The 26,376-nt window shown below is 40.9% G+C and overlaps 2 long non-coding RNA genes across 6 annotated transcripts in view; one reads left to right on the top strand and one right to left on the bottom strand.

The window, feature by feature from the left end:
* The window catches only part of LOC123640733, a 31,160-nt gene extending 7,701 nt beyond the window's left edge, over positions 1-23,459 (top strand). For 2 of the 4 annotated variants that reach the window (XR_006736037.1, XR_006736034.1), the window contains exon 4: positions 16,330-16,543. This is a non-coding gene — a long non-coding RNA (uncharacterized LOC123640733). Of the gene's footprint in view, positions 1-10,151; positions 10,553-16,329; positions 16,544-23,294 lie in introns of those variants that run through there. The other 2 variants (XR_006736035.1, XR_006736036.1) reach the window with 2 other exon arrangements.
* An 866-nt stretch (positions 23,460-24,325) lies between these two features.
* LOC123640732 overlaps positions 24,326-26,376 on the bottom strand; it is a 28,689-nt gene continuing 26,638 nt past the window's right edge. Inside the window, exons 3-4 of one of the 2 annotated variants that reach the window (XR_006736033.1) lie at positions 26,119-26,219; positions 24,326-24,498 (exon numbers count right to left, since the gene is read on the bottom strand). This is a non-coding gene — a long non-coding RNA (uncharacterized LOC123640732). The remainder of the gene's footprint in view (positions 24,499-26,118; positions 26,220-26,376) is intronic. The other variant, XR_006736032.1, reaches the window with a different exon arrangement.

Below are 26,376 nucleotides of genomic sequence, written 5' to 3'. Positions count from 1 at the left end.
TAAGATGAAAAGTGAATGATGATTATAATCCAGAGAATCTCAAAACAGTCTTACTCTTTATGAATATTGCATGTACTCAAGTGTACAGCCCCCCCCCCAAATTGTTCTGAGAACATTTAGATTCTTTTCCAGACAGCTTAGTCTTGATCCTCACGGAAAAAGCATGCTACTTCTTTGTATCATTGTTTGAGGTGCTGAGGAGTGGCGCTGAGAGTTTTTTTTTTTTTTTCTTCTGTCTCTCTATCTCTCTCTCTGTCTAAGTGTACACTCAGGTGATCTTATGTTGATATGGGATTCAGAGAACTTAAAACCATGGCTTCAGTAGCAAAAATGTTCTTGCCTTGTCTGCCTGCCTCTTGTACCAATCCCTCCCTGAAGCCGGCCATAAAAACCAGAATCCCTCTACCCAAGGCAGGCTGTACAGCTCAGAACCCCTTTTTTTCTGAAAGCTAGCCTTAAAACCCAAACTTAGTCTATGTAAAATGGCCATGAAGTAATTATCTGACCTACTTTGTTCTTACTTTGTTTTACCGTAAAACCCCGTGCCAGAAAGGGCCTTGCTGCCCTGTGGCCCAGAAGGGAGGAAGGCACACTCGAGAGAGTCCGAGCAGAATCTCAATGTAAAAGCCTTGCTGGTTCTGCCACTCGGCCTGTTAGAATGAGCGCACCCCCTTTTGGGCCAGTCATTTCTACTGCCCTGTCCATGCTTTCAACATAAATAATGGACAGTTTCCGCTGCACCTTTGAGTGTTTGTTCTGAAGGTGTGCATGCATAAGTTGTAATCATTTCTCCTAGTAATGTCCACGGCAGTAAATTCTCAACAGGGCTTCATGGGAACCTTTTGGGGGCCTTTGCTCCCAGAGTTTGGGGACCAGAAACACTTTGATCCCTGTGATGTCAATAAATTCTGTTTTGGGACGTGACATCTTGGAAGGATCTAACGAACTAATGGGATGTTCTAAAACGTCAACTACATTTATAACATTTAAAAGTGATGTCATATTTGTTTACTAAGTCTTACTGCAGTACTTACTTGCTTTTCTCGGTAAGATTTATGAGTTTAAGAATGAAAAGCCAATAACATAAAGTATATTTTAATCCCTGTTCCGTGTTACAGATCTAATTTACAGGGTACAAAAATGGCAAACAGAAAAGTAACTTAAACGAGTAGGTGGAATCTAAGTAAACCGCTAAGGTAAATGAATAGATAAGATAAAGTAGGTAAATACAAATGAATAAAATTTTCCTATAATTGAAAATCTTAAAGTCATTATGTTAATTTAAAAGAGAGAATTATAAAACGTTTCGCTCGTTTGTAAGGTAAAATACTACAACATTGGTTCTTAAACATAAGTTTAAAGCTTATACCTTGTTATCTTTGTATTTAGGAATGCCAATAAAATGGGCGACTAACAAACACTTCAAAGTTACTTTAACTTCCTAGGTTTTTCTAAGAGTTGACGTGATTGTCCGTATATGTGTGTAAGTAAAACTTGTAGATGAAAGAAAAATAATTCCATACAAAATTTTTTAATGAAAATATCATAAGATATAAGTATTTTGTGAAAAGATGATTTTGTCTAATTCACTGATCTTTGAAACTAAACTTCAGTATGTCAATGGTCATTAGAAATTAAGTGGATATAAAAGTTAAAGCTCATAAAAGTTTGGCCATAGATGCTGTCTCTCTGACATATCTTGGCCAAAAGTGGGGACTTGCGAACTAAAATAAAATTTTGAGGCTCACCCCCCCCACACACACACCGCCACTGCCTATAACCTGCGAGCCCCTGCCCGCTTCGAGAGGGCCCACCTCTTCAGGCGAAACCAATGTGTGCCTCTTACGTATTGATTTATGACTTTACCTATGACCCCTGTCTCCCTGAAATGCATAAAACCAAGCTATAACATACCAGCCACAGCGAGTCCACTTCCTCAAGGCCTCTTGGGCGTGGCTTGGAGTCATGAGCCTCAAATTTGGCTCAGATTAAATCTTCAAATTATGTTATGGAGTTCGGTTTCTTTTCCGTTGACGAGATTGACGCCCGGGCGTGGGGCTCGGGGAAGACTCAGGACCACCGAAGGAGCAGGCCGAACGCGGCGCCTGGTACTGGCACGGCCCCTTTGGGCCCTCCGACTCCGAGCTTCTCCTTTGGTGGGACTGGTGGGTTGTCCCGAGCGCCATTTTTGGTTGATGGTCTTGGTTTACTCTGAGCCGGTTCTTTTCCTAGGAATTGTTGTTTGGGATCCTAACTTAGATTTGGAGGTGCATCCTAAAGGGTCTTCTCGCTTGTCTTTTTATCCTAAAATTAATCTCAATTGGCTTTGCTGTGCATTTTTGAAAGAGGAAACTGAACTGTCTTGTTGGTAGATAAATGAGAGACTGAGTTCCTCAGCTCCGAAGAGAAGGGGCAACCTTACTCCTCCCAGCCTTGGGAGCCCCGGGCGACCGGGGTCCCAGGTGGGAGTTGCCTGGGGCGATTCCCCAAGGCACGAGTGGCCCCATAGGGAACCCCCCCCCACACATGTTAATTAAAAGAAGGCTCTTCCAGGAAACGCATATAAGAGCTGATCACTCGGCGTTTGGAGCCCTCTCGGAGGTGCTAGACCTCCGAGAGAGAAACCTGAGACACCTAAGAGGGTGGGAGCCACTCAGTGGTGAGACCTTGAGGAGCCCCACCCACAAGCAGCACACTCTGATCCACGACACCAAACCCCGTGTAACAGTTCAGTTGCTTCTTTTAAAGAAAAAATGGGACATCCTTTAAAATGGAGGATAGACAAGGGAGAATGACCCCCATGGGGCACCGCAGTTGGTGTGTGGTGCCTCTACTTGCAAGTAGTTCCGGAAATGAAAAGAGTGGAAGGCATGCCAGGTGTTGCTAGGGCTCCAGCTGGTTACAGCTAATGCTTGTGCACAAGTTTTTACGAAAGGGCAAATTACATCCAGGAAAATTCAGAGCCGAAACGGTCGACCTACCACGCTATAGAGTTGAAGTGTCTCGAGCTATTTCTCTCTCTCCTTTTCTGGCTACTCTAAACCCTGCTAACTTTTTCTGTTGATGTCCAGATAACTCACTGTTTACGGCATTTACAATGGAAAGGCTACCTGGAGATCCTGATGCCAGTTATTGGTCAAAGGGGTAGGAAAATATTTCGGTTTTGGTCTTTTAACCGTAAAGGCAGATAGAGTTTACCTCCACTGATTCAGTGTGTATAGAGAGGTACACAGAAGGTGTTTCTAAACACACTGTCATGTAATGTTAACCAGAGTGTCAGGGACTCAGAGTTGTCCTGGAAGTTGTGGTTAGAAGAGCTTAAGTTGAAAGCTTCGGTTTTCCCTTGCTCTCCGCCATTTTTGTCCCACCCTTTACAAGCGAGCCGGTTATGTGTACATTATGTGGCTGTAACAAAGTTTGTGCCTAGGGAAAAACTTTCTAAATTATTAATTTTTGTGTAGTCATTTAAGATGAAAAGTGAATGATGTTTACAATCCAGAGGATCAAAAAACAGTCTTACTCTTTATAATATTGCGTGTACTCAAGTGTATACCCCCCCCAAACAAAAAATTGTTCTGAGACCATTTAGATTGTTTTCCAGACAGCTTAATCTTGATCCTCACAGAGAAAGCATGCTGCTGCTTTTCATCATTGTTTGAGGTGCTGAGGACTGGCGCTGAGAGGTTATGTTTTGTTTTTTTCCCTCTCTCTCTGTCTCTCTCTCTCTCAGTCTACACTCAGGTTATCTTATGTTGATATGGTATTCAGAAAACTTAAAACCATGGCTTCAGTAGCAAAAACGTTCTGACCTTGCCTCGTCTGCCTGCCTCTTGTACCAACCCCTCCCTGAAGCCGGCCATAAAAACCAGAATCCCTCTACCCAAGGCAGGTCATACAGCCCAGAACCCCTTTTTTTCTGAAAGTTAGCCTTAAAACCCAAACTTAGTCTGTGTAAAATGGCCATAAAGTAATTATCTGACCTGCTTTGTTCTTACTTTGTTTTACCCTAAAACCCCATGCCAGAAAGGGCCTTGCCGCCCTACAGCCCGGAAGGGAGGAAGGCACACTGGAGAGAGGCCAAGCAGAATCTCAGTGTAAAAGCCTTGCTGGTTCTGCCACTCGGCCTGTTAGAATGAGCGCACCCCCTTTTGGGCCAGTCATTTCTACTGCACTCTCCATGGTTTCAACATAAATAGTGGACAGTTTTCCCTGCACCTTTGAGTGTTTGTTCTGAAGGTGTGCATGCATAAGTTTTAATCATTTCTCCTAGTTTATCTTCACGGCAGTAAATTCTCAACAGGTCTTCACGGGGACCTTTTGGGGGCCTTTGCTCCCAGACTTTGGGAACCAGAGACACTTTGATCCCTGTGATATCAATAAATTCTGTTTTGGGACATGATGTTTTGGAAGGATCTAACAAAATGATGGGATGTTCTAAAAAGTCTACTACGTTCATAACATTTAAAGGTTATGTCTTATTTGTTTACTAAGTCTTACTGAAGTACTTATTTGCTTTTCTCAGTAAGGTTTATGAGTTTAAGATTGAAAAGCCAAGGCCGGGCGCGGTGGCTCATGCCTGTAATCCTCGCCCTCTGGGAGGCCGAGGTGGGTGGATCGCTCGAGGTCAGGAGTTCCAGACCAGCCTGAGCGAGACCCCGTCTCTACTAAAAATAGAAATAAATTATCTGGACAACTAAAAATATATATAGAAAAAATTAGCTGGGCATGGTGGCACATGGCTGTAGTCCCAGCTACTCGGGGGGCTGAGGCAGTAGGATCACTTAAGCCCAGGAGTTTGAGGTTGCTGTGAGCTAGGCTGATGCCATGACACTCACTCTAGCCCAGGCAACAAAGTGAGACTCTGTCTCAAAAAAAAAAAAAGATTGAAAAGCCAGTAACTTAAACTATATTTTAATCCCTGTTCCGTGTTACAGATCTAATTTACAGGTACAAAAATGGCAAACAAATGTAACTTAAACGAATAGCTGGAATCTAAGTAAACTGCTAAGGTAAATGAATAGATAAGATAAAGTAGGTAAATACAAATGAATAAAATTTTCCTATAATTGAAAATCTTAAAGTCATTATGTTAATTTAAAAGAGATAATCATAAAATGTTTGGCTCGTTTGTAAGGTAAAATACTACAACATTGGTTCTTAAACATAAGTTTAAAGCTTATGCCTTGTTTTCTTTGTATTTAGGAATGCCAATGAAATGGGCGACTAACGCTTCAAAGTTACTTTAACTTCCTAGGTTTTTCTAAGAGTTGAGGTGATCATCTGTATTTGTGTGTAATTAAAACTTGTAGACAAAAGGAAAATAATTCCATACAAAACTTTTTAATGAAAATACTATAAGTATTTTGTGAAAAGATGATTTTGTCTAATTCACTGATCTTTGAAACTAAACTTCAGTATGTCAATGGTCATTAAAAATTAAGTGGATGTGAAAGTTAAAGGTCATAAAAGTTTGGGCATAGATGCCGTCTCTCTGACATATCTTGGCCAAAGGGGGGCACTTGCGAACTAAAATAAAATTTTGAGGCTCACCCTCCCCCAACACTGCCGCCGCTGCCTATAACCTGCAAGCCCCTGCTTCCAGATGGCCCACCTCTGCAGGCCAAAGGGATGTGTACCTGCCACGTATTGATTTATGACTTTACCTAGAGGCCTCTTGGGCGTGGTTCAAGGTCATGAGTCTCAAATTTGGCTCAGATTAAATCTCTTTCAAATTATGTTACGGAGTTTGGTTTCTTTTCCATTGACAAGATTGATGCCCGGGCGTGGGGCTCGGGGAAGACTCAGGACCACCGAAGGAGCAGGCTGAACACGGCGCCAGGTACCAGCATGGCCCCTTTGGGCCCTCTGACTCTGAGCTTCTCCTTTGGTGGGACTGGTGGGTCGTCCCGAGCGCCGTTTTTGGTTGATGGTCTTGGTTTACTGTGAGCCGGTTCTTTTCCTAGGAATTGTTGTTTGGGATCCTAACTTAGATTTGGAGGTGCATCCTAAAGGGTCTTCTCCCTTGTCTTTTTATCCTAAAATTAATCTCAATTGGCTTTGCTGTGCATTTTTGAAAGAGGAAACTGAACTGTCTTGTTGGTAGATAAATGAGAGACTGAGTTCCTCAGCTCCGAAGAGAAGGGGCAACCTTACTCCTCCCAGCCTTGGGAGCCCCGGGCGACTGGGGTCCCGGGTGGGAGTTGCCTGGGGCGATTCCCTGAGGCACGAGTGGCCCCATAGGGAACCCCCCCACACACATGTTAATTAAAAGAAGGCTCTTCCAGGAAACGCATATAAGAGCTGATCACTCGGCGTTTGGAGCCCTCTCGGAGGTGCTAGACCTCCGAGAGAGAAACCTGAGACACCTAAGAGGGTGGGAGCCACTCAGTGGTGAGACCTTGAGGAGCCCCACCCACAAGCAGCACACTCTGATCCACGACACCAAACCCCGTGTAACAGTTCGGTTGCTTCTTTTAAAGAAAAAATGGGACATCCTTTAAAATGGAGGAAAGACAAGGGAGAATGACCCCCATGGGGCACCGCAGTTGGTGTGTGGTGCCTCAACTTGCAAGTAGTTCTGGAAATGAAAAGAGTGGAAGGCATGCCAGGTGTTGCTAGGGCTCCAGCTGGTTACAGCTAATGCTTGTGCACAAATTTTTACGAAAGGGCAAATTACATCCAGAAAAATTCGGAGCCGAAACGGTCGACATACTGCGCTATAGAGTTGAACTGTCTGGAGCTATTTCTCTCTCTTCTCTTCTGGGTACTCCAAACCCTGCTAACTTTTTCTGTTGATGTCCAGATAACTCACTGTTTATGGCATTTACAATGGAAAGGCCACCTGAAGATCCTGATGCCAGTTATTGGTCAAAGGGGTATAAAAACATTTCGGTTTTGGTCTTTTAACCCTAAAGGCAGATAGAGTTTACCTCCACTGATTCAGCGTGTATAGAGAGGTACACAGAAGGTGTTTCTAAACGCACTGTCATGTAATGTTAACCGGAGTGTCAGGGACTCAGAGTTGTCCTGGAAGTTGTGGTTAGAAGAGCTTAAGTTGAAAGCTTCAGTTTTCCCTTGGTCTTGTCCATTTTTGTCCCACTCTTTACAAGCGATCTGGTTATGTGTACATTATGTGGCTGTAACAAAGTTTGTGCCTGGGGAAACGTTTGTAAATTATTAATTTTTGTGTAGTAATTTATTTTAAGATGAAAAGTGAATGATGATTACAATCCAGAGAATCTGAAAACAGTCTTACTCTTTATGAATATTTCATGTACTCAAGTGTACAGTCCACCCCCCCCCAAAAAAATTGTTCTGAAACCATTTAGATTGTTTTCTAGACAGCTTAATCTTGATCCTCACGGAAAAAGCATGCTACTTCTTTGTAGCATTGTTTGAGGTGCTGAGGACTGGCACTGAGATTTTTTTTTTCTCTCTCTCTGTCTCTTCCTCTCAGTCTACACTCAGGTGATCTTATGTTGATATGGGATTCAGAAAACTCAACTTAAAATGAATGCTTCAGGAACAAAAATGTTCTGACCTTGCCTCATCTGCTTGCGTCTTATACCAATCCCTCCTTGAAGCCGGCCATAAAAACCAGAATCCCTGTACCCAAGGCAGGTCGTACAACCCAGAACCCCTTTTTTGTGAAAGTGTTAAAGCTGGTTCCCCCCGTCCCCAGGAACAGAAAGACAGAGTCACTGAGGCTGCAAAAAGGCAAAGGAGTTTTATTGACTAGCTTGAGCTGGGGTCCAAGCCCGGAGCACCAACGCAGTGGTCTCTTTCCATGGGCAGGGATCCCGCACAGCGGGGGGTGAATTTCTTTTATACATTTCAGCAGATTACATGCACGGGGTATGCCATCCCCCCTCCCTCCCTTAATTCATTTGCTCCTTCAAAAGTGGCTGATTGTCTTGGCTCCTGATTGGTTGGTTTTCAAGCTGTGGGACTGCCTTTTGATTGGTTGGTTTTTAAGTTGCAGGACAGGCTTCTGATTACGCCTTGCCCTTCTTATCTGGTTAATTGGTTGGAAGGCCCAGGGACTCTCCAGCCCTTTATCAGGAAGTAACTTGTGGTTATCTCCGCCCGGCCTGTCAAGTCCATCTCGGCTTCACTTAAGCTAGGTCAGCAAGCCATATTTACAGAAGCAATTAGCATCCGTTAGAATCAAGGAGAGCACACTTTTTTTTTTTTTAAACAACTCCTGTTCTTCAAAAGCTAGACTTAAAACCCAAACTTAGTCTATGTAAAATGGCCATGAAGTAATTATCTGACCTGCTTTGTTCTTTGTTTTACTGTAAAACCCCGTGCCAGAAAGGGCCTTGCTGCCCTGCGGCCCAGAAGGGAGGAAGGCACACTCGAGAGAGGGCAAGCAGAATCTCAATGTAAAAGCCTTGCTGGTTCTGCCACTCGGCCTGTTAGAATGAGCACACCCCCTTTTGGGCCAGTCATTTCTACTGCCCTGTCCATGCTTTCCACATAAATAGTGGACAGTTTCCCCTGCACCTTTGAGTGTTCGTTCTGAAGATATCCATACATAAGTGTTAATCCTTTCTCCTAGTAACCTTCACGGCAGTAAATTCTCAACAGGTCTTCACGGGGACCTTTTGGGGGCATTTGCTCCCAGACTTAGGGGACCAGAGACACTTTTATCCCTAAATTCTATTTCAGGACGTTACGTTTTGGAAGGATCTAATGGGATGTTCTAAAACGTCTACTACGTTTATAGCATTTAAAAGTGATGTCATATTTGTTTACTAAGTCTTACTGAGAGACTTACTTGCTTTTCTCGGTAAGATTTATGAGTTTAAGATTGAAAAGCCAGTAACTTAAACTATATTTTAATCCCTGTTCCATGTTACAGATCTAATTTACAGGGTACAAAAATGGCAAACAGAAAAGTAATTTAAATCAATAGCTGGAATCTACGTAAACTGCTAAGGTAAATGAATAGATAAGATAAAGTAGGTAAATATAAATCAATAACATTTTCCTATAATTGAAAATCTTAAAGTCATTATGTTAATTTAAAAGAGATAATCATAAAATATTTGGATCATTTATAAGGTAAAATACTACAACATTGGTTCTTAAACATAAGTTTAAAGCTTATACCTTGTTATTTTTGTATTTAGGAATGCCAATAAAATGGGCGACTAACAGTTCAAAGTTACTTTAACTTTCTAGGTTTTTCTAAGAGTTGATGTGATCATCTGTGTATGTATGTAATTAAAACTTGTGGATGAAAGGAAAATAATTCCATACAAAATTTTTTAATGAAAATATCATAAGATATAAGTATTTTGTGAAAGATGATTTTGTCTAATTCATTGATCTTTGAAACTAAACTTCAATATGTCAATGGTCATTAAAAGTTAAGTGGATGTGAAAGTTAAAGGTCATAAAAGTTTGGCCATAGATGCCATCTCTCTGACATATCTTGGCCAAAAGGGGGGGACTTGCCAACTAAAATAAAATTTTGAGGCTCACCCCCCCCACACACCGTTGCCGCCGCCTATAACCTGTGAGCTCCATTTTCCTAAAGAACCAGATGGAGGGAAAATAGGAAACGACTAACATTCTATGAGAATATGATTATTGGGATTTAGTTTTGACTAGAATGTCTGTCCCTCTAGGAGACCAACATTTAGCTTGTTGCATATTATGGAGCAATGTTTTTAATAAATGTACTGCAAACCACGTGTAATCCAACTCAATGAAAAAAACCAACTGAAATCTCAAGCTATTTTGAAACAGGAAGGAGAAAATTTGCAAATATAAGGTTTTCCCAACTAAAGCAGAGAAGGCAAAACATATGAACCCTTTGGAAGGTATTAAAGAGGCTGTCACAATCTGACTGCAAAGCAAGGTCATTGTCAGTCCTCAAATGCCCTTGGTCTCTGCCTCCAAAAGAAAAAGAAAAATCATTTTTTTTCTAAGTTACAATAGTCAAGCCTGTAAATAAATATTTTTAAATTTCCGAAGCTGTATCTCCCCACTAAAAGATGCTCAAAATTAAAAAAAATATAAATCAAAATATTTTTTTAGCTACTTTCGTCAAAAAGCTAAATATTTTGTAAGGTCTCAGTATGCATGTCCGCCCTGTCTTTATCACGCTGTAACACACCATCTCTTGGGTTTTGCCATAACAGTAGGTAACAAGGCTTCCAGGCTCTCTTCAACGCCTCCAAGCTCCCCTTTCTCCAAACACAAAAGGAAGACGAAAACTACAAATCCCCATCTGCCCACCCTGCAGTTCCTGGGAAGAGACAGTCCTCAAATTGTTCCTGCCTAGACCCCTGAAGCCTGGAGAAGGAGATGGGGACAGGTGTGGCAGCGGGCGAGGAAGGACGTCCAATGAGGGGACAGACGGGAGAAGGGACATGGAGAGGAGGGGTCAGCGGAGATAAAACAGTGAGGGGGATGAGAAGGAAGAGCAAAAAAACTGGGAGAAAGGAGTGAGGATCACAGAAGAGAGAGAAAGATAAAATGGAAGAGAAAAAGAAGAAAGGGTCAGGGTTAAAGGACGGGGAGACGGTGGCAAAGAGAATGTGGAAAGGCTGTCACTGGGAAGAAGGGAGGTTAAGGCGGTGCCACCTACAGGGCTTTACCCCAGCAGGTGAATGGGCTGCACGGGGAAGGGGGAACTGGAAACCGAGCGGGTGGTAGCAAGGGGCTCTGGGCAAAGACAGGAGCCTGAGGGGGACACCTGAGCCAGGGAGCAACAGGCACGCGGGGGACGCGGGGGACGCGGCGGCGGCTGTGGCTTGGGTGGGCCCCGCTCCCTCACTGTGGCTGAGCCGGCCTGATCCTCGGGCGCAGCTTCTGCCCCGGGTGCGCCGGTGGCTGGACCGGAGCCCGCCCCCAGGCTGATCCAGCGCTGGGGCTCCGGGCTCGGCCCCAGCCTTGGCCTCTTTCCCTCAGAAGTCGGAAGTGCCGCGACCACAGCCGGCAGTGGAGCGCAGACTCCACCTCGCTAGAGCCGCGCCTGCGCGTTCCTGTTTCTGTTGCTGGGTCCTGGGGTCTGTGTCACTGAGCAGCCGGCAGAGGGCAGGCTTCTAATTGTTGAAAGCTCTGGAGTGTCTGAGCGTGTCCAAGGGGGTTGTTGGGGACCTGTCACCTGGGTGCTGCTGGGTGAAGCCTGGGGGACTCCAGGGGACTGCCACAGTGGGTATGGGGAGCAGCCCTGCTCCGATGGCCAAGAAGCTGAGGAGTCTGATCTAAGATCAGGAGGGAACACTGGGCACCGACTCCCAGCCAAGGCATCTTCCATCCCATCCCTCCATCCCCCTCGCCTGTGAGAAACTGGAACCCGCATATATTGCTGCTGAGAGTGAAAAATGGTGCAGCTATTGTTGAAACACTTTGGTGGTTCCTCAAAAGGTTAAGCATAGAATTACCATATGACCCAGCAAGTCCACTTACAGGTGTGTAACCAAAAGAATTCAGAACAGAGATTCAAACTTACATTTGCATACTAATGTTCATAGCAACTGTATTCACGCTAACCAAAAGGCAGAAACAACCCCAATGTCCATCAACAGATGATAAATGGATAAAGAAAATGTGGCAAGTACACAAAGAGGAATATTACTCAGCCATGAAAAGGAATGGAGTTATATGACACCTGCTACAGCATGGGTGAATCTTGGAAACATCATGATAAATGAAATAAGCCAGGCACAAAAGGACAAATACCATATGATTCCACTTCTGTGAAATATCTAGAATAGGCAGATTCATACAGACAAAGTATGTTAGAGGTTACCCGGGGCTGAGGGCAGGGGAAATGGGAGTTATCGCCTAATGGTTACAGAGCTTCCAGTTGGTATGATGAGAAAATTGGAAATATATAATGATGATGGTTGCACAGCATTGTGAATTTACTTAACGCCAGTGAACTACACTTACAAATGGTTACAGTGGCAAATTGTGTATATCAGAAGAAAAATAGGTTTAAAGTGAAATACTTTTTAAGATACATAAAAGCTGAAAGAATCAATCAGCAACACACTCTTAAAATGCAAGAAATGTTAGACGTACTTTAGGCAGGAGAAAAATGATACCAGATGAGATTATGTTTAGAGATCTGCCCATGGTAACCAAATGGGTAGTATGTGACTTGTTTTCTTTTTAAAACGTCTTTAAAAGATAATTGACTCTTTAAACAAAAATAACAATAATGAAATTGGGGTGTATAACACATGTGTAAGTAACATATATGACAATACCATAGAGACCCGAGGGGAAACGATGGAAGTGTGGAGCATTCTGTATGGCTCTTACGCAGCACAGAAAGTGGTGTCATATCACTGGAAGGTAGAAACCAACGGTATTGTTTCGTATCCTATGCTGCACAGGACAGGTGCCCCCACAGAGAACTATCCAACCCAAAATGTAAGGTTGAGAAACCATGCCCTAAAGCTAAATAACTAAAACAGTAAAACAAAAAGTTATAGCTAATGGGCCACAAAGGAAATAAGAATGAAAAAATACTCAATGCAAATGAAGTCATAAAAGAAAACAGAGCAAAGAGCTGATGAGATGAAGAGAAAATATACAGGACGTCTTTGGTGAATGGAACATGGTGGAAATGACATGGTATCAGCTTCCAGGCCCAGGACTCATGAAACCAGCAGCTTCCACTGTCTGTCTCTTGGAACATTTGCTCTGGAGGAATCCATCGCTCACATTGCCACCTGGGCTCCACCTCTTGTCATACCACTGGTGGCATTAGATTGTCATAGCATTTAAAAAGAAATATTTACAGGTAAATCTGACAAAACTACAAAAGACCTGTACTACAAAAACTGTAAACATTGCAGAGTAAAAATAAAGGAGACCTTAGCAAAGGGAGAGATACTCTTTCTTCGCAGGTCAGAAAAACACTCAGACATCAGTTCGGACCAAATTGATCTGCAGATTCAGCACAAGCCCAGTCAACATCTAAGTGTTCTCTGTTATAGAAATTGTCAAGCTGATTCTAATATTCATGTGGACATGCAAATGACATAGAATAAGTCCTCCAGAAAAAAAAAAGAACAAAATTCAAGGACTAATACCACTCAATTTCAAGATTAATAAAGCTATGGTAATCAAGACAGTGGTATAAAGACAAATAGATCAATAGAACGAAATAGAGAGTTCAGAAACAGACTCATGGCCAGGTGCAGTGGCTCACTCCTGCAATCCCGGCACTCTGGGAGGCCAAGGAGGGAGGATCACTCGGGGTCAGGAGTTTGAGACCAGCCTAAGCAAGAGTGAGACCCCGTCTCTACTAAAAATAGAAAAAAAAAATTAGCCAGGTGTGGTGGTGACACCCGCAGTCCCAGCTACTCAGGAGGCTGAGGCAGGAGGATCACTCAAGCCCAGGAGCTAGAGGCTGCAGGGAGCTAGGCGGACACCATGTCACTCTAGCCCAGCGACTTGAACAAGCCTCTGTCTCAAAAAAAAAAAAAGGAAAATAGACTCACTCAAGCATGGAAAACAGATGTGTTACAGATGAGCAAAGGCCATGCAGTGGAAAAAGGATTGTCTTTTCAATAAAGTGTGCAGGAAAATGTGGCTACTCGTGTATCAAAAAAAAAAATTTAACTCATTCCACATCTCATACATATACGAAAAGTAACTTAAAATGGGCCATAAATATAAATGTAAAACTATAAACTTCCAGAAGAAAATAGAAAATGTTTGTGATCTTGGGCTAGGCAAAGACGTCTTAAATATAACACCTGAAGCATGGTTTTCTGAAAGAGCACGCAGAATTTTATCAAGATTTTATTTTATTTTATTTTATTTTTTTTGAGACAGAGTCTCACTTTGTTGCCCGGGCTAGAGTGAGTGCCGTGGCATCAGCCTAGCTCACAGCAACCTCAGACTCCTGGGCTTAAGCGATCCTACTGCCTCAGCCTCCCGAGTAGCTGGGACTACAGGCATGAGCCACCATGCCCGGCTAATTTTTTTGTATATATATTTTTAGTTGGCCAGATAATTTCTTTCTATTTTTAGTAGAGACGGGGGTCTCACTCTTGCTCAGGCTGGTCTCGAACTCCTGACCTCGAGTGATCCACCCGCCTCGGCCTCCCAGAGCTAGGATTACAGGCGTGAGCCACCGCACCCAGCCTAAGATTTTAAACTTATATTCTTCCAAAGACACTGTTAGAGTGAAAATACCAACCATAGACTGGCAGGAAATATTTGCCTGTACCTGATAAAGGACTTATATCCAGAATATGTAAATAGGTCTCAAACTCAGTAATAAAAAATAAATAACCCAATAACAAAATAAGCAAAAAATCTGGCTAGATACTTCACCAAAGAAGATGCTCAGAAGACAAGTAAGTATGCTCAATGTCATTAGTTGTGGGGGAACTGCGACTTGCACCACAGTGAGAATTGCTGCGCACCTGCCCGAGTGGCTGAAAGAAAGAGACTGGCGGGCCACGCAGGGCTGACTTCACGGGCCTGTGACCTGTGCAGTGACACAGAACCCCTGCACAGAGGGCCCTGCGCCTTGTTTCATGCCCTCCTGTTTTCATCTTGAAATCCTTAATGATCTTAGAACAGGGAGCCCGGCGTTTTCATTTTGCCCAAGACCCAGCAAATTATATAGCCAGTCTCAACTCCACATGTTAGCAAGGATGGGGGAAAGTGGGGCTCTCATACACCGCTGGTAGGAATGTAAAATGGAACCACCACTTTGGAAAACAGTTGGGCAATGTCTTAAGTGTTTACCTCCCGTAGGACCCAGCATTCCCACGCTTAGGTGTATACCCAAGAGAAATAAAAATATATGTGAAAGATTATGTAGATTTTATGGGGATTAACTAACCAATAAAATCCCTTTTCTTTCCATTATATCTTTCATGAATAGTGAAGGCATTACAAATACTTTCTCTTTAAAAAGTTTCTCTATTATGATTGTCCCAAAGGTTACACTGCAAATAATTACATTAGATTTTGACCTCTTATTTATGCAGTGACATTAATTAAAAGTAGAAAAGTAAAACATTTATTTATCTTAAAGCCAGTAGAGACTTAACTATCCCTTCCATAACAGGCAGAGTTTTCATTTGGGAGAAATAAACCGTTTTTACTGTGACACATACACTACTTACATTATTAACATTGGTTCCATTTTATAAAAAATATTTTTAATTCTAAGTTGTGATTTCAGTAATGATGAATTGTACATTTTATAGCTTGCTCTAATCTTTTTACACAATTAAATTGGACCTATCCCCAAGTTTTACCAACTTTTTAAAAACTTACCAGTCTATAACAATGACACAACTGATGAAAATGACATATCTGTGTAACAATGCAAAACTCACCATAGGTTCAAGAATAATGTACTTGTTTCATATCTGAAGATTAAACATATTGTAAATTTGGAGGGGGAGGTGTCTTTTTCTTTTTTTGGAGACAAGGTCTCGCTCTGTTACCTGGGATACAGTACAGTGTTACTACCACAGCTCACTGCAACTTCAAACTCCTAGGCTCAAGTGATCCTTCTGCCTCAGGCACTCCAGTAGCTGGGACTACAGGCACATGCCACCACACCTGGCTTTTCTCCCCTCCTCCCATTTTAGTAGAGATGGGGTCTCGCTCTTGCTCAGACTGGTCTTGAACTCCTGGCCTCAACCAGTCCTCCCTCCTTGGCCTCCCAAAGTGTTAGGATTATAGGCACGAGCCACTGCACCAGGCCTAAAATATACTGTAAGTTGTACAGTCCATTTCCTTGGTAGTTGGGAAAAAGAGCACAGGCAACAGCAGAGGACTGTCCTGGGACACTCTTCATCACACAACCAGTGACAGTTTAGTCAAAATCGCACCCGAAAGCCCAACCTTGACTACTCAAGACACAGGGCTATGCTCTGCCATCAATTAGAAAATGGTTACCTTTCTGAAAACCCTCAGGATAAATTTCCTTCTGGTTTTAGCATTGTGAATAAAAGCTACGGTTCACCTGGGCAACAAATTTGCTTTATGACCATCACTAAAATGTTGAGCTTGCCCTTTATACCAAAAGCCAAATTTGTGACACATCCTTAACAAGCTGTAGGAATTCATGGAAGACTTTCTCGTATTAGGTTTCCTCCTGGCTCTATTTTAGATCCTAAACTTCATTTCTCTTTTCCTCATCCTTCTCATCCCCTTCTAATATATATAGCCTTACTCTGTATCTTCTTTTCTAATTGTCCTCAAAATATTTTTGGAACAAAAGCTCTAATAAAATATACCGTGTATACTGATTGCTACACATGAGGACAATGTGCACACACGCACACACATGGATTAAAAGCCAACCGAATTTTATTTTTCCTTCAGGATGATGGGGACCCTGCTTCCTGCACTGTGTGGCTTGCGTCTTGCACCGACAGCACTGGTGACAGCGCCAGTCTCACTCTTGGCCAGTGGCAAACATTCCCATCTCTTTTGTTTCTCCATTCCTCAGCAGTTGAGAATAGGAATTAATCAATGTCTCATAATGAAATGGGATGTTTCAAAATGTTACATTAAAGCTCAATTCCACCATTGAAAATATTTGTTATATGTTTTTCTTCTTATATACATTTACTAGCCCTAAACCAAATCTAACTGTATTTTGTACAACACTTAGTACACAATCTATTTTAACAGAACTCTAAGACAAACTTTCAATGATTAGCAAACTTTATGATGTATAACCTACTAATTTTATTGAATGGATTTTCTTTCAAAATAAATTATGTAATTAAAAATTAGAAAATTACATCTTTCTAAATCATATACATTTTTAAAACTTCTATTTTCATTTTAAACTCAATTATAAAATATTATCATAATAATGTACATTGTACCTGAAAAGCCCTAACCTCACCATGATATAACTCATCCATGTAACCCAAAATACTTGCACCCCCTAAATCTATTGAAATAAAAAAAAAAACCTAAAAAAAAGGTCACAATAAAATTATATGCTTTGTCCATTTGTCAGAGAAAAATAATTAATGGTAAATACTAGGCCTTCTTTTTCAATTCTGTATGAAATTTCTCTTGATAACACTTGATAGAATTCTACTCACAACAACACTCAGCCAAATACACTTCTTTCTATAGTGCCAAGTGTTCAAAAACACACAGCATTCAAATAATGTAGTTTCCATGTAATTAGGATATCATTTTCAGTTTGATAATCTGGCATAGAAAAGTCTTCAGTGGAAGAAAAGAGAAATACCTAAAAAGAAACAGTTGACTTAAATGATGATGATTACTACTGAATGAACCGGTTCCCTAAAACATAGTGGAATAGGCTGTCAATGCCTGAATGTGACTGAGATGTGCACATCTGGGAACAGAAGGAAAGCTCTGCTGGCAACACAACAGTGATCCGACCAGGCAGGATAATCAATCCTTTCATTACATATCCCACCTCCTGACCCCTGTTTATCATCCACGTTCCCCAACAGGCTTCTGTGCCATCCACTTACTCCTTCTTTAAAATTTTTCATTTAGAAATTACTCATACAAGGAAGTATTTTAAAATATGTGCAGTTTGAAGAATAAAAGAAACACCAGAGAAACCACCACCTCGCCTCAGAAAGAGCAGAAGCTCCTTGGATAGGCCCCCTCCTGCTGGCTCCTGCCCCCACCACCAGTGTCCTTAATTCTGTGTTAACCATCTCCGTGTTTTTGTCTTCATACCGTTGGGTCCTGTGTATGTGCATCCCTTAAAAACACGTTGCTCTGTGCTGCCGGTTTTTGAGCTTTACAGAAATGGAGTCATTCTCCAAGTATTCTTTTGTAATTTGATTCCTTTCTTTCACATTATATTTTTGCAATTAATCCATATTGATGTGTGAGGCAACAGTTTATTTTTATTGTAGTGTAATAGCCTGTTATATAAACATATGACTATCCTTTCTGCAGCTAATGATCCTTTGTTGTTTCTATATTCTGCTGCTGGTGTTACAGTTGCTCTGGCCTAAATATTTTTCACAAATTGAACGTTATATTTTATAGTTCATGCTTTAATTTTAACCACATTTATCAACTTTGCTCTTTATTCATTCTTACATTTCAGAACTTTCATTTGGGATCATTTTTTTTCCTACCTAATGTAAACCATTAAGAATTTCTTTTCTCTCAGACTTTGTCTAAAAAAGCCTTTATTTCAATTTCTTACTTGAAAGGTAAGTAATTCTAGGCTGAGAGTTAATATCTCTCAAGACATATTGAAGCTATTGTTCCAGTCATTTGAATTCCAGTGCTACAGTTAAGAAGTCAGTCATGAGTCTAACTACCACACCTTTATAAATGATGTCTTTTCAAAAATCTATTGTCTGTATTTAAGGTTTTCTCTTTCCCTCTAGTAAATTCTGCAGTTTTCACTATAATATAGCTAAATGTGGATATCCTTTTGATTTGTTCTGCACTGGGCTTCCTGGATTTAGTACTAGTATCTTTTACCCAATATCTCTATAAATAGTGATTCTTCCTCATTTCCTCTATCATCTCCTTCTAGAACCATAGATATGTAGATCTGTCAGTGAACTCGTATCCAGCACATATGAAGAACTCTATAACACTTCAGTAAGAATGCTGAAATAAACCAACTCACTAGGAAATGGGCAAAGGAACTGAACAGACACTTTGTGAAAGAAGATATCATTGGTCAATAGGCACATTAAAAGGTGCTTACATCAGGAAAATGCAAACTTAAACTTTGTGAGATGCCACTAACAAACCCACTGGAATGACACAAATTTTATAAGATGGACAATACCAGGTGTGGAAAACTTGGAATTCTCATATACTGCTGGTGGAAATGTAAACTCTTCACTTTGGATAACAGTTGTGCTGTTTCTAATAAAGTTAAACATACATTTATCATAGGGCCTAGTGATTCCACTCTTAGATATTTATCCCAATACACGCCTACACCTGTATATAAAAGCACACTCTATCTTATGTCATAATAACCCCCAAATGTCCCTTCAGCAGATAAATGGATTTAAAAAATCATGGTGTATATATATATATATATGCACACAATGGACTACTACTCAGCAATGAAAAAGAATGAACCACCAACATCCTTAAGCAGATGAATCTCAAAACATGTTGATAAAAAAAGCCGATCATGGAAAGTAATATACTGTATAATTCCACTTATATAAAATTCCAAAGCAGGCAAAGCTCATCACTGTGACAGAAAGCCAATCAGTGATGGAGTGGGGCTGGAGGGCAGGGTGGGCTGGCCACCCAGGAGCACAGAGAACCTGTATCTTGAATGAGATGGTGGAGACACACAGGCACCGATTTACAGACAAAGTAAGAAAAACGACTTCCTCGAGAAAACAGCCAGTTAATAGTAGAGCAATATTAGCATTAGTCTTGGTCTATTAACATTTTCAAGCTTTCTCTCAGAAGGACAAACTGGCTGCAGGAAAAGAGCTCACGTGCACCCAGCATGTAACAAACACTGCTGGAGACAGCTGGGTGAGGGCCACATGCCAGCCACATGCGACAGAGACCCCGACCTCACAGAGACCACACACCGGTGGGAAGAGGTTTCACGGCAGAGGGCAAAGAACACTATGGCACTGCCAACAAGCAATTTAACCATATGGTCGGCTACAGGGGCCCCTAAAGTATCTCCCACAAGAGTTTTTAAGGCTTTTATGTTTAAAGTATAAAGAACAAGGTAGACTCACAACAAACAATAAAGTAAGGTAGATCCTTACCTAACACATAAAAAGATAACTACAGATGGTTTAAAGACCTAACTATGAAAGGTAAAACTATAAAGTTAGTAAAGGAAAATGTAGGGAATATTCTTGTTGCCTTAAGGACTTCTTAAATAAAATTTCAAAAGCATAAAACAGTAGGCAAACTAGACTGAATTTGATCACATCCAAATTAGAATTTTCTGTTCAGTAAACTATGGAAAAAATTAACAAACAGATGACAGAGAAAAGATTTACAAACCATAAAACCTATGAAGGAATTATTGTCCAGTGTAACAAGAGCTTCTGCAAGTCAACAGGAAAAGACAGCAATCCCAGTGGGAAATGGGCAGAAGGCAGTAACAGGCACCCGCAGCAAAGGAAGCCCAGAACCATATAAGAACACCAAGAGCTGCCTAAACCAAATACAGAAATGCAAATTAAAACATCCCTCTGAATGACAAAATTTGGGCAAGTGAACGTCAAGTATATGCAGATGTACAGGAAAACAAAACTCAATGTGCACGGCGCTACCAAACTTGTAGACTGAGGCATCCTTTCTTAAGAGCTTAGTCAAATTAAGTACCCATATTCACATGGCATCACCACGGAGGAATTCTTTCTGGACGTACATTGCAGTGAGTGGCCGTGAAGAGCTGGGGCAATGCACAGTCATCTGGGCTGGAGGGAAGCCAGAGACACTCGCCTGCGTGTCCATGGTAGGGAAATAATTCAAAGCACGAGGCAAGGGTGTGATGCGAGGGGACACAGAGCATGGTGAAAACACCCAGGTTATCCTAGCATGCGATGGTGACAGCACGGTGATGAAAAAGGCAGAGGACACTCACCTCAGGGTTGTAGACAAAGCCAGATGAGGTAATGCACGTAAAGTGCCCAGTCCCTTGCCCTTAGTCCTACGAAAGTAATTTCTGCTCCTTGGTATAGGTTACCCCTCTGAGCTTTCACCCCACTATTTATTTGTGCAGCTGGAGCACGGAGCTTTGTTACGAGAACTTAATAGAAGATGCAGTGGCCACGTGAGTGCCCGGGGGGAGGCGAGGCCTCTGGAGTCTGCGGGTCCCCTGTGCACAGCAGCCGCTGTATGGCAGGACAAGCCCTCATCCCGCCCGCATCTCCAGCTGCGCACCTAGAGAATCATTAAAGCCAGTGCCATGTGGCTGTGTTGCGGGTAAATAAGATAATGCAAACCTCATAACAAGTGCTCGTTCACCTCGCTTCTCCTCCCTCCCAGGTATGGGGAGGCACCGTCTTACCAGGGGGAGCCCCGTGCCACCATCACATGTTGCGGTGGCCACGCGACAACATGGAGGATGACTCAGCCATGCTGAGACAACACATACATATACAGAAAATGACTAGAAAGAACAACATCAAAATGAGTACCTTAGTTGAATTTGGGTAGAGAAATTATAGGTGGTTATTTTTCTGTTTTTGTATTTTCCGAGTATCCTATTATATGGTTATGTTACTTTTAGAAATGTAATATTTCATGGCAAACAAGTATTTTACTTTAAAATTGCATTGAACAAAAAGTGTTAAACTTCAAAACCTAAACAGCATCTTTATAGATTCTCTATCAAATGGAGTTAATTTTAAAATTCTAGAATATATTCTGAAGCACTAGGTTCTTCTTAATTCTAACACTTAACCTGGGAGAAGTAATTTACTCTGAGAGCTGCATTCTTCACCTATGAAGTGGGGCTAGTTTTAACTCACAGTTGTGAGGATGAAATGAGATAATATGTAAGTACCATGGAGATGGATCATGTTTTGAAAACTTCAAAGTTTGCAAAGATATAAATATAAACCCCTTAAATACCAGAAGAAAAAATTTTAAATGTTTAGTAGCTTGAACTCCAACATTAGATAGACCTATATTCAAATTTTAGCTCTGCCACCGACAACCTGGATGACTTTGGGCAACTACTTCACCTTCTCACTACAGTACCTTCTCAGCAGTGTGGGGGTAATGACCACATGCCTGTGTTGCTGTGAAAATTAAATAAGTAACTTATGTATAGCACAGTGCTTGTCACAAAATAATGGCTCATTTAATGTTACCAATTATTATAATCCTCCTTAAAACCACTTCTGCAGTTAATGAAACTGAATATTATTATTAACGTCTCAATCACTGTTTCACATTAAGATACAAAAATAGAAAAGACATTCCCTACCCTTAAGGTTCTCACAGTCAATAAAAGAAATGGAAATATATTTCAAAGATCATAGGAGACTACAATAACTAATAAAATCAAATTTTATATCTATTACTATGAGAATAAAGACAAAGGGGAACAGGATTGGTTACAATGAGGAATGTATCAAAATCTCAAAGGAGATGATATTTTAGTTGGATCTTGAAAGACTGGGTATGATTTTGTCCATTAATGAAGGAAAAATACAAAATTAAAAATCCAAGCCAGGCATGATGGCACATGCTTGTAATCCCAGCTACTCAGGAGGGTAAGGTGGGAGGATCATTTGAATCCAAGAGTTCGAGTCCAGGCTGGGCAACCTAGCGAGATCCCATCTCTTAAAAAAAAAAATCTATAGAGTGCTCAGGCCATTGAGACTTGTCTCATCAGATGGAACACTGAGAGGGGAAAGGCTGGCTGTAAAAAGAAGAAATATTATGATCTAATTGTGAAGAGCTTTATAAAAATGCCCTGCCCCATTATTTGGACTTTATGCACAATAGGGAAATCAAAAGAGGATTAAAGAACACAATCAGACCTAAAATTTAGAAAAATAACTGGTAAAATTAGGTTGACTTAACAGTGCCAGGAAAGACTTCCCAGGGATGACATTTGGAAGAAGAGTCTGGGAAGGTCATCCCAGGTGGCGTGTGGGAGACACAGACCTGAGGACCTGCCAAGCGCATCTCCTGCTTCTGGAGCATAGCAGAGTGGGGGCAGCGGAGGTGATGTGGAAGACACGGGCCAAGACAGCGACACCTTTGCCCAGGAATGTGGGCTTCAAGGGCAAGAGAGAAAGGCCTGCGATGGTAGAGCGATCTGAGAAGATGACGTTGTGGAAAAACAGGGGCTGGAGGAACAGGCAGGAAATCACAAGAGTGAAAACTCAGCCCAGAAGAGGGAAGAGCAGATGGACTCAAGAGACATTTGAGGGGACCATTCAGTCTAGCCTGGGAGGGAAAAAAAATGAGTATGTTCTATTTTTTACCATTTTTCTATTCAAAAAGCACTCACTATTCCCCTCTACCTATGGATTAAAATGTCAATGCTAGCATTCAAGGCCTTCCTAGTCTGACCTCTCTGCCTTTTTATCCACTTTCCTTACACCCCACGGTCCCTCTACTTGGACTGTCCTCTCTGCCATGTCAAACCCCATCTGACGATTGAGGCCTGACTAATTCCATGCCACCCACAAGGCCTTCCGAGCTCTCCTGGTGCCTCTCCCCTCAAACAAAGCCTCCAGTGTTGTAAATTAATAAACCCTCATCATGTGGTAACGACCCTCTCCTATTACTAGGTACTACTGTATGATTCTTTAACAGCTGTTTACATTTCTATGTGCCTTGTCTGTATGTTTCCTTTATAGAACTGCAAAGAAATGTCAAGCACATGACCGCAGCTAGACAATCCAAGGCAAGATGAATGTCAGAAGATTTTGGCTTCCTGGAAAAAACTCACCATGGACTTTGGTTATTCAGAATTAGCTACTTCTTCTGTAAGGCTATCAGGTAAAATAAAATAGTAATGATAAGAGTGGTAAAGTATACCTGCCAATCCACTTTCACAATAAGATATGTAAGAAGAATAAATCAATATAGGTTGAAAGGAGAATACAATGAGTAATTCCATGAAGAATCCTTGGAATTACATAAGCAGCATAATAACAAGTAGTTTTTCAAACTAACTTATTTACAAAGAAGTAATTTAGGAGTGGCCATTCTCCTCCTCTCTAATAATTTTAAGAGAGAGAGACATAGCAAACTTTAACTTAAATAAACAGTTTCTGGAAATTGGGCTTCAACAAGTGAAATTATAATACATAAAAAAAGAAATAATATGTACCTAGTTGCAACTTCAAAGTCAAGCTACACACGAAGAGGACTTACAGTTTGGGCTTATATATATCTGTAGCAACAGGAAGAACTCCAGGAGAACTCAGAAATTTCAATGCCAAACATGTCACAAGAGGTCAGAGGTCACATTTTCTAACTTGGGTTTTACCCTAAAGTAAGCAATACATGTAATTAATTGATGCCCTAATTCTGAAACATTAACTTGAATGGGACTAGTCTACCAATCCGCTGTTAGTCTAATCATGCTAGTCACAATGTGATCACCTCTAAAAACACAAAGTCAAAGTTACTCAAGACAGAAAGGAAACACCTAGGTTGACTATTTTGATTGCTTTTTCCCAGTAGTCAATAAAAAATAAGTTAACCTCCCCAATCACACTGCCTAGCTAATAATGCCAGCAGAGACTAGTAAAAAATCCATATCTGTTTCAAAAGCATGTCTTTAAACTATAACTATTACTTAAAATAATTATAAACTTCTAATGCCATGTTATAATTACCCAAATTAGATGTGCATAATTTGTTTGGTTTAAAGAAAAGCAAGTGATATATGTAACTTGATTTTATTGGACATTAAACTATACATGGCATTTAGAGAAATAACATGACAATGAGTTATGAATCATATTAGGAATCTGCATGACTGAAGGCTTAAATTTCACTTGTTACTGATTCTTTGTTCTTTGATTCTTCACCCTTTACATCTTGATTGGAAATCTGTAAAACAAGGGCATCATCTGAAGCATAAAAATATTTTATAAATATTTAATAGAAATGTTAAGTAACTGAGTATTTCAAAGCTTTAATGACACCTATCCAAATTACGTAAAAGTGATGAATTCATGTGACAACTATAGTGTTTACAGACATTTAAACTGAAAAGAGGACTACTATTATCATGCGTATCTTCATACAACCCTCAACTGACTACTGTATTTCCTTTTTTAATAATAAAATGACTCAATTGTTTCAATTTTACGATGATTAAACATTAGAAGACATCCTTCCATTTCTAGAAATGTAAAACGTTTTTACTGAGAGGCCAAAATTCATGCTTATTTAGTTCCCAAATGAAGTCATCTATAGAATTTATGTTATCATTAATTTATAAACATGAGCTGTAAATCAGAGGGACAGCTTCACCATTAATCAAAACATCAGACTTAATCCCAGATATGTATTTTGAGCTCAGATTGATCTTTTTAGTAAAAATACTTTCCATAGCAAAATAATAAAACTTGTGAAAGAAGTTTCCCTTAGGTATATATTTTTAAAGATTTGAATTATTGAATAAATCTCAGCAGTGATTCTGTAACTTACAGCACCTTTCCTACTTTCTTGGATACAGCACTAGCAGTTCTTTTAAAAAAGGAAAATTAAAAGAAAATAGTAAAAAGGACTCAGAACACTCTTTCCTGGGGAGGTATCATGGACAGGTACTGCTATGAACTCTGAATGTTGGATATCATCATACTTAGGTGGAATAAACATCTAGAATGAACACAGATACATTCTCCTATTTTTTTATTGAGATAAGAAGATTATTATTAGTTCCAATTAGCCGGGCATGGTGGCGCATGTCTGTAGTCCCAGCTACTCGGGAGGCTGAGGCAGTAGGATTGCTTAAGCCCAGGAGTTTGAGGTTGCTGTGAGCTAGGCTGATACCACGGCACTCACTCTAGCCCAGGCAACACAGTGAGACTCTGTCTTAAAAAAAAAAAAACAAAAAGATTATTATTAGTTCCTAAGAGTTCAATCAATTATGAGGATCTGAGGCTTAACTACTTTAAAAGGCCACAAATTCTACTCATGGAATTTCCTTTTAAAATTGCAATGTAAGTCTTACAACATTCAGGATCCTGTATTTGATGATGAGATTGCTGTGGATTTTGAGGTGTCCAGTGTTATATACAAACATGAAGAACATGCCTTGAGTTTGTTTCTGCTAAAAGGGATTTTTTTTTTTATTGCTTTTAGCTCTGCTTTTGAACTTCAGAAAATATCCAGTGCCTTTAGCAACAAATTTTTTTTTTTTTAAAGATAAATCACAAGATTGTTGTCAGCTGGGAAGATGGTGGAGGTAACAGTTTTAAACTCGCCCCTGAACCTCCTAGACAGAGTTACTGGAAGAGAAGCAAACAAAACAAAGCAAAAGGCCCTGGGACAACATATACAGTACCAAAAAAATTAAGTGATAAGGAGTCCTGTGAATCCCAAAATTTGAGCAGTCAGGACAAATCTGCAAGAGCTACTGATCTGCAATCAGTACTGACAGCTATGGAGGACAAGGAGGGACACAGTGGGGAATCTAGGGGAGCTGAGTACAGGAGGACCAACCTTGCAGCTGCAATGGACAGGGTGAGACATCCTCACGTGAGACGATTCACAGTAACGCACGGATCCATTGTAAAGTCCTCAGGAGCTGGAGCACGACAGTCCTGTGAACACCCAAAATTAGGCAAAGCTCCCTTCCAGGACAAAGCCCCACATTATAGATAAGTGTGAGGAATTAAAATATCAAATACTACTGGAGTCAGTTAAAAAGACCTTTACTATAAGAAAGGGTGGTTCAAGGAAAAATGGGGGAAAGATAGA

Source organism: Lemur catta, chromosome 6 (assembly GCF_020740605.2).
Source record: "Lemur catta isolate mLemCat1 chromosome 6, mLemCat1.pri, whole genome shotgun sequence".
NCBI lineage: Eukaryota > Metazoa > Chordata > Mammalia > Primates > Lemuridae > Lemur > Lemur catta.
This window is presented reverse-complemented; position numbering and strand designations above follow the sequence as displayed.